General features: G+C 46.2%; 1 protein-coding gene across 1 annotated transcript in view; it reads right to left on the bottom strand.

The window, feature by feature from the left end:
• The window catches only part of SUZ12 (SUZ12 polycomb repressive complex 2 subunit), a 2970550-nt gene that overhangs the window by 2243457 nt on the left and 711558 nt on the right, over positions 1–15535 (bottom strand). The window lies entirely within an intron of this gene.

Raw genomic sequence — 15535 nt, 5'->3', positions numbered from 1 at the left:
AGACACCCACGAAAAGGAGGGCTGGGCCCCGAAGGCCTTGAGGAAAACTGACTCCTCAGCGGTAGGGGCTTTGGATTGCCAATCGCCTCTCTGTCTCAAGATCTCAAGGATGTCCGAGAAGGAGACGTCATCCAAGGACGATTTATGGGACCCCTCCGCATCATCGAGGTCAGTATCTGAAGTGACGGATTCATCTTTGGAATCAACGTGCTTCCTCCTCTTACACAGTTTCTTTTTTGGGGGTTCATCCGAAGCAGATTCAGAAGGACCCCCTGGAAAAAGGGAACCCTCTAAGGGGGTATCCTCAGGCCCTGGGGCCCCGCTGTCGTGGGAAAGAAGGTCTCCAGAGGCACCAGTACCCAAAACTTGGGACGGAGAGGTAGAAACCGGCAAGGTCATGGCCAGCGCACTCCTCATGGCCTCAAAAGCAGGACCTCCAGACTCTGCAGAGGGCACTTGCTGAGAGACCATGGCGGTACCGGGAATAACTGCGGCCGATGCTCCGAGGGGAAGACTGGGCATCGAAGAGGCGAGCTCCACAGTGTTGCCCTCGGCCCCAGCAGAGGAAGACCCGGTACCGAACCCTGACAGAGGACAGGGTAGGAATGAAGGTCGGAGCAGAGAAACTCAGAGGGGGTCCCTGCTCCGACTGGACGATTCCGCTGCGTTCTACCTGCACAGACTTCAATGGCTCCAAGGGGGTTGGAGGAGGTATCAAATGCATGGGATGTGGAATCGGCTCCGAAGCCGCGTGGGCTGGAGCCGAGATCATTTTAGTAAAAGCTGGGGACTGGAACAGCCTCTGGATAACCCTATCCAAATCAAAATCCGAATCCGACAACCTAGAGGATTTGGAGGAAACAGATTGGGGCCGAGAAGACTTCTGCCTCGACTCCGATAAAGCAGGGGATCGGCTCCGAAAGGGTTCTAGCATTATCGGACCCGAGACCGGAACCGTTTGCAACAGTGTCGGCGCCGAAGGAGGCTTCAGAGCCAAGGGGGAAGAGTCTGAGCTGCACACCTCCAACGGCTCCGAGACCAAAGGAGCCGAAGTAGGTGATTGGCCTCTCGATGCACTAACCTGCGGCTCTGACACCAATGGAGCCGAGGGAAGAAGCACCGAGGCAGACCCTTCAGCCATCAGCTCCGAAGCCATTGGAGCCGAGGAAGAAGAAGTCGATCCCAGTTTCTTAGCTGTCGGGTCCGACTGACTGGTCGGAGCCGACGATCTATGCTTCTTGGGTGTCGGGCCCGACAGACTGGTCGGAGCAGACGATCTCTTCTTTTTAGAAGCTGGAGATGAAGCCAAAGCTTCCTCAAATGAAGGCTTAATCAGACCCCTAAGTATCAGCTTGTTTTTTCTCTCCTGGAGCACCCTGGAGGAAAAAGCGTGACACACACTGCAAGTATCCTGTAAATGATTAGGCCCTAAACAGTACATGCAGACAGCATGGCTGTCTGTAATAGACATTTTATAATTACATTTTGCACACTTCTTGAACCCTGATTTCTGCTCCTTAGACATTTTGGGTACAATAGAAAAAACAGGTAACTGATAGCTAGAAAAAAATCAGTAACTAATGTATGGGCTAAAGCCCTCTAACTTAAACGGGCTTAGCCCGATACAACAGGTCAAATACACAGAAGTAAGGAAATACGTGGGCCAAAGCCCTCTAACTTAAACGGGCTTAGCCCGAAAACTATTTCAGTCACACAACAAGAAAATTAGATAGACATACAATAAGGGCAAAGGCCCTCTAACTTAAACGGGCCTTGCCCAGTACACTAGTAGCGCGAAAAATAATAAAATTTAATTGTACACAAAACAGACCACAAATGCGCACAAAGCTGTTAAAACAGCTGTTTGTTTAAATTCTGACAGAAACCCTAGTCAAAAAAGACCAAAAGGTCAAGAAAAAAACACTTAGCTCCAGCCAAGTCGAGACCACGTCCGGCTTGAAAAGCGGCAAACGAGATCTGGGGAAGCAGGTGTGGTGCATTATGGGATAAGGGGTAGCCCAGCCAATGAGAGACTTCGTTCTAGTGTATAGTGGCCGAGTCGGAGCCGACGGATCGGCTCCGAACCCATCAGTTATGAATGTAGGTGAGATAGTTTTTTAATGTAATGGGATCCTAACTGAAAATCTGACTAAAAGGGAGAAATTCAAGAATTATAAAATCTAACCTGCAGAGCCGGTAATAAACTCACCTCGCAGCTGTAAGCAGCAAATAAGATCTGGGTAGTTAGCGCCTAGCAATGTGGGATACAGAGTAGCCTCGAGCCAGTATAAATAGCTCTCGAGCTTTAGTATAGGCCGAGTCGGAGCAGAGGGTCGGCTTCGAACCCATCCAGCAAGAATGAAGGTGATAGTGACGACTTAACATCTGCTAGTTTTCCCCCTAAGGGAGCCTCCAAAAGATAAGTGCTTAGTACTGGTAGAGGAAAGTCATTGGGACTGTTTCCTATAAGGTTGAGATTTGTCTTCTCCGCTTTTGGAGGTAGAAGCACCCCATTGTTTAGGCCTGTATGAGCCTTGGGGCTGGGATCTGCCTCTAGGGCATCTGTATCTGTCTCTTTGTAGCCTGACACTGTTAAGGACCAGTTTTTTGAAGGCCAGTTCCTGCTAAATCTGGGTGGCTGTACCTGCAAGAAACCCTTAACTGTCTGCATAGATTTCGCTTTATCCTCCATTTTCTTCAACACCTCTTCTGCCTTAACACCAAACAAAGTATCATGCTGTAATGGAGCATCTAATAACTTTGCTTTAACATGATCAGGCAGATTCTGTTCCTTTAACCAAGCATGCCTCCTAATCACAGAACCCGTTACAGCGGCCCTACAAGAGGCCTCCAAAGAATCAAAACCACATTGCAAAGTATGTTTTCCCACTTGTTCAGCTGCATGCAATAAATCCTGCATTTCCTTGTTTTCTGGACATTCAGTGTTAGTCAACATTTTCTGTCTTAATACTGACATTAAGTACTGCTGATATTTAAGCATATGAAATTCACAATTTAAAGCCCTTACAGCCAAAGCAGCAGAAGTGTAAACTTTCCCCCCCACCATCTGTCCAGTGCCCTTGAATCTCTATCAGAGGGAACAGGGTTTTTAGCAGTGGAAGCCTGGACTCCCTTAGGACCCTGAGATATAGTTTCTGGGTCAGCAGCAGGGTTTTTGTATAGAAATTTATGGGAATCTGGGACCCTGTAGTATCTGTCTGGCTTAACAGATGCAGGGGGTATAGTCTCTGGAGACAGGCCGGACTCTGAAAAATCATCTACAATGTCCAGAACAGGGGGAATAGCAAGGGGCCTGTGCTGAGGAAGTAAAAAAAAATCTCTGAGCTTTATCTTTGATTCTGAATAATCTTGGCTCTCCCAATGAAAGTGCTCCCTCATGGTATGCAGGGTTTCCCCAAAGGAGTAATCTTCAGGAGGAAAAGCTGAAGGAATAGATTCTTCAGCATCAGAATCCTCACAGGGAGGAAGAGTATTCCTGATCAGGGGAGGAATCAGAGGAAATGGTAACCTGATCTGAAGATTCATATTCTGTCTCTTGCCTAGGCCTCTTATCAGGAGGGGGATGGGAACCCCTGATGAAAGTAATAAGGTCTTCGGCCATTTTGAGCATCTGTTTTTTAGTCATGGAAGTCTGTCCTGAAGAATGCTGTACTTGTTTCTTTGTCTTTAGAGCTTCTTTAGTCTTTGGCTTTGAAACTGAAGATGGCTTTACATATAACTGTGTAGGTCTGAAAACAACCTCAGAAGCCGATGCCTCCACAGCATCTCCGGACCCATCTGAGGGAATAGCTTCAGAGGATCCAATACCTTGAGTTTCCAGAGGCCCAGTCAGCTCCACGTGGGAGTCGAAAGCGGCCTGTGGCTCTGAGGTAGCGGGTGTCAGGGGCTGCAAAAGCGCCTCACTGAGAACCGGCGATCTGACAACTAGCATAGCGGAAGCCTCATTGTCGGTTTTGGACCTCGGATGCCTGTCCTGGTCTTTATCCTTGCGTTTTTTATAAACTCCGGTCAGCTGTTCCGCCGGCATTGTACAATTAAATCTTTGGCTGAAGTAATGAAAGGCAAAATCGTACCGACGCTTAATAGTTGGTTAACTCTTGCACAAAACTGACAAGCAACGTCGTGGTCAGGGCCTAGGCAAGGAATACAGTAAGAGTGAAAATCCTTAAGAGGTATTTGCTTCCCACAAGAAATACAATTGTTAACTTTTTCTGACATCAGTCTGGAGCAAGAAAAAAGTTTCCCCAACGGGGTACTTAACTTTAATGAAGACTTCGGATCTGAAATTTGATTTAAAAAATCTCAAGAGTCGGCCGGCCGGCACTTGCAAACTGTTTTTGCTTCGGGCACCACGCGGCAAGAAAGACTGAAGAAAATGGCGTCGGCTGCATCTTTTATACACCTGGCGCACTGACGTCAGGGAAGAGGCAACAGCAACTGACGCCGGACCAAGACTTTGGAATTCAGGCAGACAGCGGGTAGCCTGCCAGCAGGAAAACCCAAGTGTAATGATTGCAACAGTGAAACACGAACATGAGGGTTACTCCACGACAAAAACTTCAGAGGGTAAGAAGCTGGCTCAAAGGGAGAATTAGAGCTCCTAAAACTAAACTTAAATCTCACGGAAGGGGATGTTCTCTTACTGGGGATCTTAATAGGGCAGTATCTCGAAAGAAGGCCATGCAAAGTTTATGTGATATGACGTTAGAACCCAAGTGTCCTACGTAAAAATTGGAAATGGGGGGGGGGCATAAAGCAGTCCCGGGGGGCCAATCGTGAACAAATGCATCCCTGGGTGACTGCCCCGGTGGTGGGACTAGGGCGAAGTACTGGCTGCATTTGTTGCTTTGGGGGTGGCAAACAGATCGCAGCATGGGTCGCCCCATCTGCGAAAAATCAGATCCACAATTTCCTGTTTCAGGAACCACTCATGAGGCATAAGTATTGCCCTGATGAGCTTGTCCACTATCACGTTGGATTTCCCCAGGATGCGAGTCGCAGTCAGGAAACGTTGGGACGACGTCGCCCATTGCCATACTCGTAGAGCATCCCAACACAAGGGGAAAGACCTGGTTCCTCCCCGTTTACTGATATACCACACAACTGACATACTGTCAGTCTGTATTGCTATAGTCCCTGAAGGAAGAGAGTCTTGAAGTGCTTGCAACACCACCCTCATCTCCAGGACATTGATGTGCAGATGGTATTCGTGTGGTTGCCAAGTCCCTTGAACAGTTTGTCCCAGATAAAGCCCCCCCACCGCATCTGTGGTCACTGCAGCTACTGGCTGGGGGGTCAGGACTGGTCTGCCTAGGGTGACCGGGGGAAGTAGAGCCACCACTGCAGATCTATCCTGCATGACTGTTATTGAAATCAGGTGTGACACCAGTAGATCCTGGAATGACCACTGAGTGAAAAGGAGCCACTGCAGAATTCTCATATCGAAGCAAGCCATAGAGACCAGAGTATTTGTCGCCGCCATAGAACCAAAGACCTTCAGTACGTACCGTGCCTGAATTTTATTTTTTGTTTTGAGTACGGAGACTTGTTGACGAATGGTAGAGACCCTTTCTTGAAAAAGTCTCACCATAACGTCTCTTGCATTTAATTCAGCCGATAAAAAGGTGACAAGGCAGACTTTTCATAATTTATGGTGATGCCTAGTTGTGCACAAGTGTGAATTGTGTGGTCCGGCGCTCTTATCAAGTGATGCTTGGTGGTGGCAGTTAAGGACTCAGACGTCTGGATACGGAAACACCTGGAATCCTAGATGCCTCAGGTGAGCCGTAACTACTGTCATCCATTTGAACACCCTGGGGTCTGTGGTGAGACCAAAGGGCAGAACTCTGAACTGATGACTGGTTCTCAGCCAGAAGCGTAGATATCTCCTAGATCGCCTGTCCATCCTGGAAATCGAGAGAGCACATCCAATTGTCCTGACCCAAAAAGAGGAGAATGGACTAGTGTCACCATCCGGAGCTTCGCTTTCCTGATGGACTTGTTTAGTCTGGAACTTCAGTTCCTTGTCTTTTTTGGAACTAAAAAGAATCTTGAGTAAGTTCCGGATTCAATTCGGTCTGCGTGGACTTCCTGGATGGCTCGTTTTTGTAGCAACCTTCATACTTCTATGTTTGCCTTGTCCCGAAGAATAGGTGGAACATCTGGGATCGTTCATTGTGCTCTTTTGAAGGGTGTTTGGGAGAAGGGAATCTTGTAACACCTGGACATTATGGGCAGTATCCACCCATCTTCTGTTATCTGCCAGGCTTTTGGGTACAGTGATAATCTGCCCCCGACTGCCTCCAGATATTGACAGTCGGGCAACCCATCAGAGGTGCTAGAAGGCCCTAGCAGAGAAAGTATCCTTGTTGACCTGCTGTGGACCCCCCCACCCCCGCGAGACTGGCACCTCCCATTATTTCCCCCTCTGCCCGTGGGGCAATTTTCAACATGTCAAGCGAAGCTCCTTGGAATTTCCGAAAATTACAGTTGTGTACACTTACCATAAATGTAGATGTTGGAGTGTATTCACTGTTGCAGTCATCACATTTGAGTTATCTGCTTGCAGTAGCCATCAATCGGCCTGATTAACAAAGTCATGGGTCCTGCGACGGTTGGTATGTCATCTTCCATGACATCAAGTAATCAGGGGTATAAAGCATGCAGCCAACGCCATCACATCAGTTTTTCTTGCCCCAGATGTCAGGTGCCCCCCTAATGGGAAGCAATAAAAAAAAAAAATTATATATATATATATATATATATATATATATATATATATATATATATATATATATATATATATATATATATATATATATATATATATATATATATATATACACACACACACACACACACACAGAGAGAGAGAGAGAGACACACATATACAAGGTTATACCTCCAACAAAAAAGCAAATACACTAAAAAACTTTTAAGCATAGTAAAGGAGAGTACAGGTATAGCCAAAAGAAGTCAGGTGGCTGGAGGGAGGGTAACCAGGACTGCAACAGTGAATACACTAACATCTACATTTATGGTAAGTGTACACAACTGTACTTCGTGTTTCACAGTTGCATTCATCACATTTGGGTAGATTCCCAAAGCTAAGGATGGGAGGAGGAATTTAGATAGCATTAGGACCATCTATAAGGCCCTGAAAGACTGCAGTGGCAAAGCCAGCTCTGGCTTTAGAGAAAATGGCCAAATGGTAATGCTTGGTGAAAGTATGTACAAACTCCAGGTAACAGTTTCTAGGATGTCCCTGGTAGGGACACCTTTAAGAAAGGCTGTAGAGGTAAGATGCACCCTGGATGAATGGAGTCTAATCCCCTGTGGGATAGGTTTTCCACGGTGCTTATAGCAGAAATGAATGCAATAGCCTATCCATTTTGAAATGGCTTGCTTTGAAATAGCCTTCCCCTCTGCCCATGCAGCAAATGCCACCAGCAGTTGCTCAGATTTCCTTTGAGGTTTAGTCCTGTCCAAATAAAATCTAAGTTGTATGTGCACATCTAAGGAGTGCAGTATCGATTCCTCATTTTTCTGTGGATTAGGAAAGAAGGTTGGCAAATGAATGGACTGGTTAAGAACCACACTAGATACCACACCTTGGGCATGAAGGAAGGATTGGTTCTGAGGGACACCCTGTTAGCATGAAAGATGATGAAAGGCTCCACTGCAATAAGGGCCTGTAATTCAGATACCCTTCTTGCTGATGTGATTGCTAAAAGGAAGGATGATTTCCAAGAAATGAATTTTAAATCTGCACTTGCAGCTGGCTCAAAAGGAGGAAGAGCACGTTTCTCCAATACAAAATGAAGTTCCCAGGCTGGAGTTTGGGCTCTCCTGGTTGGTCTTAAGTTTTGGGCCACTCTGAGGAACTGCTTGAGCAGTGGTAAGTGAAGAGGGGTGGTCCTGTGCTATAATGAGCTGAAATGACTGAGGCGTGAGTTTTGATGGAGGAAAACGAAAGGCCCTTGTGAAGCATCTCAGTATTGAATAATCTGAGGTAAGTTGGGCGCTGCTGTGCCCATCCCTTAAGATTGGTTCCAAGCACAGAATCTTTTCCATTTTTCAGTGCAAGACTTTCTAGTACTAGGCCTTCTTGCCCTCCAAAATGATACCCTTCACTTGTTTACTGAGGGATGGTAACAGAGATTAGGTAATTAGCCAGGCTGCCAGGTTCAAGGTTGAAAGCTGAGGGTGCAGCATTTGGTTCTCCTGCTGTGACAGGTTAGGGGTCTGAGGCAGGTGCCATGGAGCCAGCAGTGACACTGCGCAAGAGGGGGTACCAGTGTTGGCATGGCCAGTGTGGTGCAATCAATATCGTCCTTGGTTTGTCCTGTTTGATCTTTAGTAGTATTTTCGAGAGGAGAGGCAGAGGAGGAAAGGCATAAACTTATAGATTTTTCCAACTGAAGGACAGAGCATCAACTTTCCAAGCTTGTTTATGGGGAGTTCGTGTGCAACATTTCTCTAAATGGTGGTTCTGGGGGGAGGCAAACAGATCTATATCCGGGCTCCCCCATTTGTTTGTCAAATGTTGAAAGTCTTTGGTTCGTTTCCACTCGTGTGGGTCCATGAGATTTCTGCTTAGTCTGCCAGTTTATTTAGTTTTCCTGGCAGGAATTGAGCCTGTACATGCACTTGGTAGCTCAAGGTTGTTTTCCGCAGAGCCATGGTTAGTCTGCAGATGGGGTAAGAATGGATACCACCCCTGCTTGTTTATGTACTACATAATAGTGGTGTTGTCCATCTTTACCATTACTTGTCCTGGAAGAATGTTGTCCTTTTAAGCTATCAGAGCATTCTGTAAAGCTAACATTTTTTGACTGATATGCAGGTGCATTTGACTTGGGTTCTATTTGCCCTGAATGCACTTCCCTGCCAGATGAGCCCCCCATGCATAGACTGATGCGTCTGTTTGGGTGTGGGCCGCAGGGGGTAGAGTGAATGGTAGTCCCTTGTTTTGGTGGCAGGCCTCTGGCCACCACAGGAACTCTAACCGTAAGCAAGGTATGATAGGAATCACTGCTTCTAGATCCTGAGAATGTTGACACCATAGGCTTTTTAAATACCATTGCAGTTTCCTCATATACAGTCTTGCATATGGAATTAGTAGAATGCAGGAGGCCATGAACCCCAAGGCTTGCCGGATTTGCCTTGCAGATAGCAAGGTTTTTGTGGCCATTAGTTTGAAGTAGGTTGTCAAATGAATTTGTTTCTCTGGCATGAGGAAAGCCATCTGAGAAGATGTATTCAAGCTTGCTCCCAGGAATATAATTTGACATGGCACCACGTGTGATTTCTTTTCATTTATGGTGTACCCTAGACAAGTTAGCACCTTTCGTACAAATGCCAGATGATTCAAAAGTATGTCCCGGCTTTCTGCCAGAATTAGACAATCGTCCAGGAATGGGTATATTTGAATATTTGTCTGCAAAATGTAATGACTGGAGCTAGGCAATTTGTGAATACCCTGGGCGCAGTAGATAAAAGGACAGTGCAGAGATCTGATAGTGCATGTAGCCTGCTTTGAAGCATAGATATCTTCTGCAAGATTCCCTGATTGGGATGTGCAGGTAGGCTTCCTTTAAATAGAGAGTTGTCAACCACGTATCTTTGCCTAGCATAGGAAGTAAAGTACAGTTTTGTACCTACCATAAATGTAGATGTCCGATAGGTATGCATCTGCAGTCATAACATATGGGTTGTCCTGCCTCAGGCAGCCCTTCGGTCGGCCGGATTCCAAAGTCTGGGTCTGGCCTCGGCTGATGTCGCACTTTCCCCGACGTCAGAGCGTCTGGGGTATAAAAGCATCAGCCAACGCCATTTTCCTCAGTTTTTCTTGCCCCAGATGCCAGGTGCCCTCTAGGAAGGCTAAATTTGGATAAATACTGAAAATTTCCAAACATTTGCAAATTATATACATGTATAAACAAACAAATACACCATAATAGATTCCCCCAGCTAGCTAGAAGAGGGGTAAGCACCCTAGGAATACCACAGAGGGAAAGGAGGGAGGGTAATCCCGACTGCAGATGCATACCTATCGGACATCTACATTTATGGTAGGTACAAAACTGTACTATGTCCTTCAAGGATGCATCTGCAGTCATAACATATGGGTAGAATACCATAGCCAATCTAGGGGAGGAGGTACTAAGAAAAGGATGGTGTAGTTAAGATCCCCTGCAGGACTGCTGTTGCAAACCCTGCTCTGGATCTAGAGTATAAAGGTAGATTATAATGCTTGGCAAAAGTATGCACGGAGCTCCAAGTAGCAGCTTCTAAAGTGTCCTTGGTAGCCACCCCCGTAGGAAGGCTGTAGTGGTGGCCGTGGCCCTTGTGGAGTGAGGCCTGATATTTTCAGGAACCGTCTTTCCATGAAAGGAGTAGCAAAAGCGAATGCAATTTCCTATCCATTTTGAAATTGTCAGTTTGGAAATTGCTCTTCCTTGCACCCCAGTTGCATATGCTAGAAAACGTTGGTCAGTTTTTCTGCTAGTTTTTGTTCTGTCCAAGTAGTAGCGTAGTTGTCTGTGTATATCCAGGGTGTGCAAAAGTTTTCCCCCTCTATTCTGTGGATTAGGGAAGAACGTAGGCAAGTGAATAGCTTGGTTCAAGGATACCCTAGATACCACCTTTGGCATAAAAGTAGGATTGGTTCTTAGTGACACACTGTCCTGGTGGAAAATAAGAAAAGGCTGCACGCCATTAATGCTTGTAACTCAGATACTCTTCTTGCTGAAGTGATTGCCAGATGGAATGCAGTTTTCCAAGATAGAAACTGTAGATCCGCTGATGCTGCTGGTTCAAAAGGAGGTAGTGTCAGTTTCTCCAGCACGAAGTTGAGATCCCAGGCAGGTAGAGGGGGTCTTCTTGGAGGTTTAATATTTTTGATCCCTCTCAGAAAATGTCTGAGGAGAGGGTGTGAGAAAATAGGTGGATCCACATTGTATTCTGCTGAAATTGCTGAAGCATGAATCTTAATGGAGGAATAGGACAGGCCACTGTGGAAGAATTCTGCTAAGTATTCTAGGATATGAGTTAGGTTTGCCACTGACATCTATGCCCTTTGATGTGCTCCAAATGAGAAATCTCTTCCATTTAGCTGAGTATGTCTTCCTTGTGGAAGGCCTGCGAGCCTCCAGGATAATGTCCTTCACCCTCTGAGATAAAATAGTTCGATTGGGGTTTAAGGAATTTTCCAGGCAGTTAGCTGCAATGTTTTCAAGTTGGGATGCAGGGTCTTGAAATTGTTCTGCGTCAGAAGAGGCCATAGGGGGAGAGGCCATGATTTTGCCTGAGACATGCTTCTCAATAATGGATACCAGTGTTGTCTTGGCCAGTCTGGAGCTATTAGTATCACTTTTGGCTGTTCTTCCCTGATCTTCAGTAGAACCTTGTGCATCAATGGGAGACGTAGGAAGGCATATACAGTTAGGGCTTTCCAGCTGAAAGAGAGAGAGAGAGTCCACCCTCCAAGCTTGTGGGTGGTATGTCCTTGAGCAGAAAGTTTTCAGTTGATTGTTGAGTGGGGAGGCGAACAAATCTATCTCCGGCATTCCCCATGTCTTTGCTATGAGTTGGAAGATGTCTGGGTGCAGCATCCATTCGTGTGCATCCATGGTAGTTCTGCTTAAGCTGTCCGCCAGTGCATTTTCTTTCCCTGGCACGAATTGGGCCTGTAGTTGGATACTGAGATTCAGGCATAGTTCCCACAGATTCATAGCCATCCGGCATAGAGGGTAGGAATGTGTGCCTCCCTGCTTGTTTATGTACCACATGACCGTGGTGTTGTCTGTTCTTATTAGCAGGTGTCCTTGTTGGAGGAAGGGTTTGAATGCCTTGATTGCATGCCTCACTGCCAGCATTTCCTTTTGGTTTATGTGCATGCTCAGCTGTCCTTGAGGCCATAGGCCTTGGATGCATTTGTCCTCCATGTGTGCTCCCCATCCTCGGTCTGAGGCGTCCGTGGTGATGGTCTGCCTTGGTTTTGGTTTGTTGAAAGGCAACCCTCTGTTGGACTGGCAGGCCTGAGCCCACCACAGGAATTCCTTTTGAAGGCATGGAATGATTGGTATCATGGTTTCTAAACTGTGACTGTGCTGAGACCATACACTCCGGAGGTACCATTGTAATTTCCTCATATGCAGCCTGGCATGTGGTATTAGAATTATGCAGGATGCCATGTAACCCAGGGCCTGCAGGATTTTCCTTGCAGTAAGCTGAGTTTGTCTTGTCAGAGTCATGAAGTAATCTGGAAGTTGTTTTTGTTTTTCTTCTGTGAGAAAGGCCATTTGGGTGGTTGTGTCCAGATCTGCACCCAAAAAGGTTATCCTTTGGGATGGTACTAGTCTTGACTTTTGGATGTTGACTGAATCCCAAGGTTTCTGAAATCACTGGATCTGACCGACCGGCACTTGCGAACAGCTTCTGCTTCAGGCACCACGCGGCAAGAAAGACTAAGGAAAATGGCGTCGGCTGATGCTTTTATACCCCAGATGCTCTGACGTCGGGGAAAGTGTGACATCAGCCGAGGCCAGACCCAGACTTTGGAATCCGGCCGACCGAAGGGCTGCCTGAGGCAGGACAACCCATATGTTATGACTGCAGATGCATCCTTGAAGGACATCTGGTGAAGAGTTAGCATCTTGAATTTTGGAATCACCAAAAAGATGTTTAAGGTAGACAGGTCCAGGAAAGGACGCCATTAGTTGTCTTTTCTGGGTGCCTGGAAAAGTAGAGTAGAAACCTTGTCCCTTTTCCTCTTCTGGTACAGATTGAATAGCCTTTATGTTTGAGAGAGAGTACTTGCTTTTGAGCCTCTGTCCACCGATTTGGGGATAGATCTGGCCAACCGATTGGGGTTGGTAACGTGTGGAAGTGAAATCTGTATCCTTGAGAAACTATTTAAAACCCAATTGTTCCGTGTAGTGAGTTCTCAGTTTTTTTTTGTCTGCAGAGCAATCTTTCCCCCTAAAGGAGCAGTCAGTTGAAAAGTGCTTGGAAGTTTTAAAATTAAGTCACTGAGACAGTTTACCATAGGGGGGAGTCTTAATATTCCCTGATTTGGAAGTGGGAGCTCCCCACTGCTTAGTCATGCGCATACCCTGGGACTGAAGCCTGGGTGTTATGCTGGATCTGGGTTTGGACTGAGAAGGCCTGGAAGATGCAGGAAAGGACCAATTCTTAGAGGACCAATGCCTACTAAATCTTGGAGTAGTACTTGTAGGAAATTAACAGTTTGCATAGATTTAGCTTTTTCCTCCATCATTTCAAGAACTTCTTTCGCTTTCTTGCCAAACAGGCGGCCCTGATTTAAGGGAGCATCCATTAATTTAGCTTTAACATGATCTGGCAAGGACTGCTCCTTAAAGCAAGCATGCCTTCTAAGTACAGACCAAGTGACAGCAGCCCTGCAAGTGAATCAAAACCACATTGCAAAATAAAGTTTTCCAATCTGTTCAGCAGAATGCATTAACTGCTGTAAATCCTTATTTTCAGCAAATCAGGAATCAACATCATTTTCTGTTTAAGCAATCCAATAATATGCTGCTGATACTTTAACATATGAAACTAGCAGTTTAAGGCCCTAATGCCCAAAGTTGCAGAAGTGTATACCTTCTTACCCCATCTATCCAGCACTCTGGAGTCTGTCAGAGGGGGTAGGATTTTTGGCAGTAGTAGCCTTAAATGCCCTTGGGTCCCAGTGAAATTATCACAGGATCTGCAGTAGTATTTTAAAAAGGAACTTGTGAGAGTCAAGAACCCTGTAATATCTATCAGGTTTTCTGGGAGCAGGAGGTAGAGAGTCAGGGGCCAAGCTACATTCCGTAAAGGCATCATCAACAATGTCTAGTACAGGAAGAATAGCTAAAGGCCTGTGCTGGGGCAGGAGTAAGAAATCCCTACGTCTCTTTTTAGAATCAGAGTAATCCTGGCTTTCCCAATGAAAATGCTCCCTTAGAGTATGCAAGGTTTCACCAAAAGAGAAATCCTCTGGGGGGGGGGGGGGGGGAGCAGAGGGAATAGAGTCCTCAGCATCAGAATCCTCATAGGTAGATAAGGGTAACTCTTGGTCATCAAAAGAAACAAATTTCAAAATCCTGGTCAGAAGTATCATAAGCAAACTCAGTCCTAGGTCTCTTAGAGGGGGAAGGTTGGCTTCCCCTGATTAAAGTAAGGTCTTCAGCCATTCTTATTTGTTTTTTTAGGCACAGAGGCCTGACCATGCAGTCTGGGAGTCGGTTTTCTAGGCATGGTTCGAGTTTTAGGCCTTGAAGAAAAAGATGGCGTCTGTTTAATATGCATGTCAGTAGGCCTGAATACACCCTCAGAAGCCGGTGCCCGCACAGCGGCTCTGGACCCATCTAAGGTAGAGACATCCGCAGGTTCCACAGTTGAAGGATCTCGAGGCATAATGGGTCTCAGTAGAGGCCTGTAAATCTGAAGTAGCGGTTATCAAGGCTGCAAAAGCACCTCACTGAGTACCGGCCAACTGGCGACTGGCTTAGAAGCGTCATCGGCAGACCTAGGCGGCCTGTTTTTATCTTTGCATTTTTTCGAAATGTCGGTAGTCAGATGGCTTACCGAAGACATAGCCTGAACAGAGTACCAAAATATTTAGAAATGTAAATATACAGACGACGAATAGTTCGTTGTTTAAATAAGGCATAAAACCTACAGCGAGATACGTCGTGGTCAGGGCCTAGGCAAGGAATACAGTACAAATGGAAACCTGTATGAGGTATTTGCTTTCAACAAGAAATACAATTATTTACTTTTACTGACATCGGTTTAGACGAAGAAAAGGTTTCCCCAACGGGGTACTTAGCCTTAGTTTAAGACTTCAGTTCTGAAACTCGAAAATGAAAATTTCAGGAGTCGGCCAACCGGCACTTGTGAACTGCTTCTGCTTTGGGCACCACACGGCAAGAAAGACTGATGTAATGGCGTAGGCTGCATGCTTTATACCCCTACCTGACATCACGGAAGATGAGACAGCAACCGACGCAGGACCCAAGACTTTGTTAACCAGGCCGACTGAAGGCTACTACAAGCAGATAACTCAAATGTGATGATTGCAACAGTGAAACAAACATTATCCACATCTTACCACTCTCTTCTGACCTTTGAGGTAAGATCGAGGGAGTGGAAAAATGTACTCCCACGGCAGAGAGAGTTTTGCAATCTCTTTCATACCTGGTAAGAGTCTCTTTTACTTGAGGCCTGAACAAAGAGCCATCAAAGGGGGCATTTGGAAAGGACTTGAAAGGCTCCGCAGACTGATATGGCACATCCAGGAGTGTCTCCACAGAGCAACTCCTGTGCCTGCAGCCCAGCTCGCTCCATCTGCCGCGTAAGAAATCAGGCGAATGGAGGACTTGATTGATGTCAAGGTTGCAAGCTGTTTAGCAGTCTTGTTAGCTGCTCCCTCAGCTGTAGGATCCTGAAGCTCATCTCCTAACTCCTTGAGAAGATCCCTCTGTAGTCTTGTGAAGTGTGA

This window comes from Protopterus annectens, chromosome 4.part0 (genome assembly GCF_019279795.1).
Source record: "Protopterus annectens isolate FY-2018-M chromosome 4.part0, PAN1.0, whole genome shotgun sequence".
In the NCBI taxonomy this organism is placed as follows: domain Eukaryota; kingdom Metazoa; phylum Chordata; order Ceratodontiformes; family Protopteridae; genus Protopterus; species Protopterus annectens.
The sequence above is the reverse complement of the archived record's forward strand: the minus strand, read 5'-3'. Positions and strand labels throughout refer to the sequence as shown.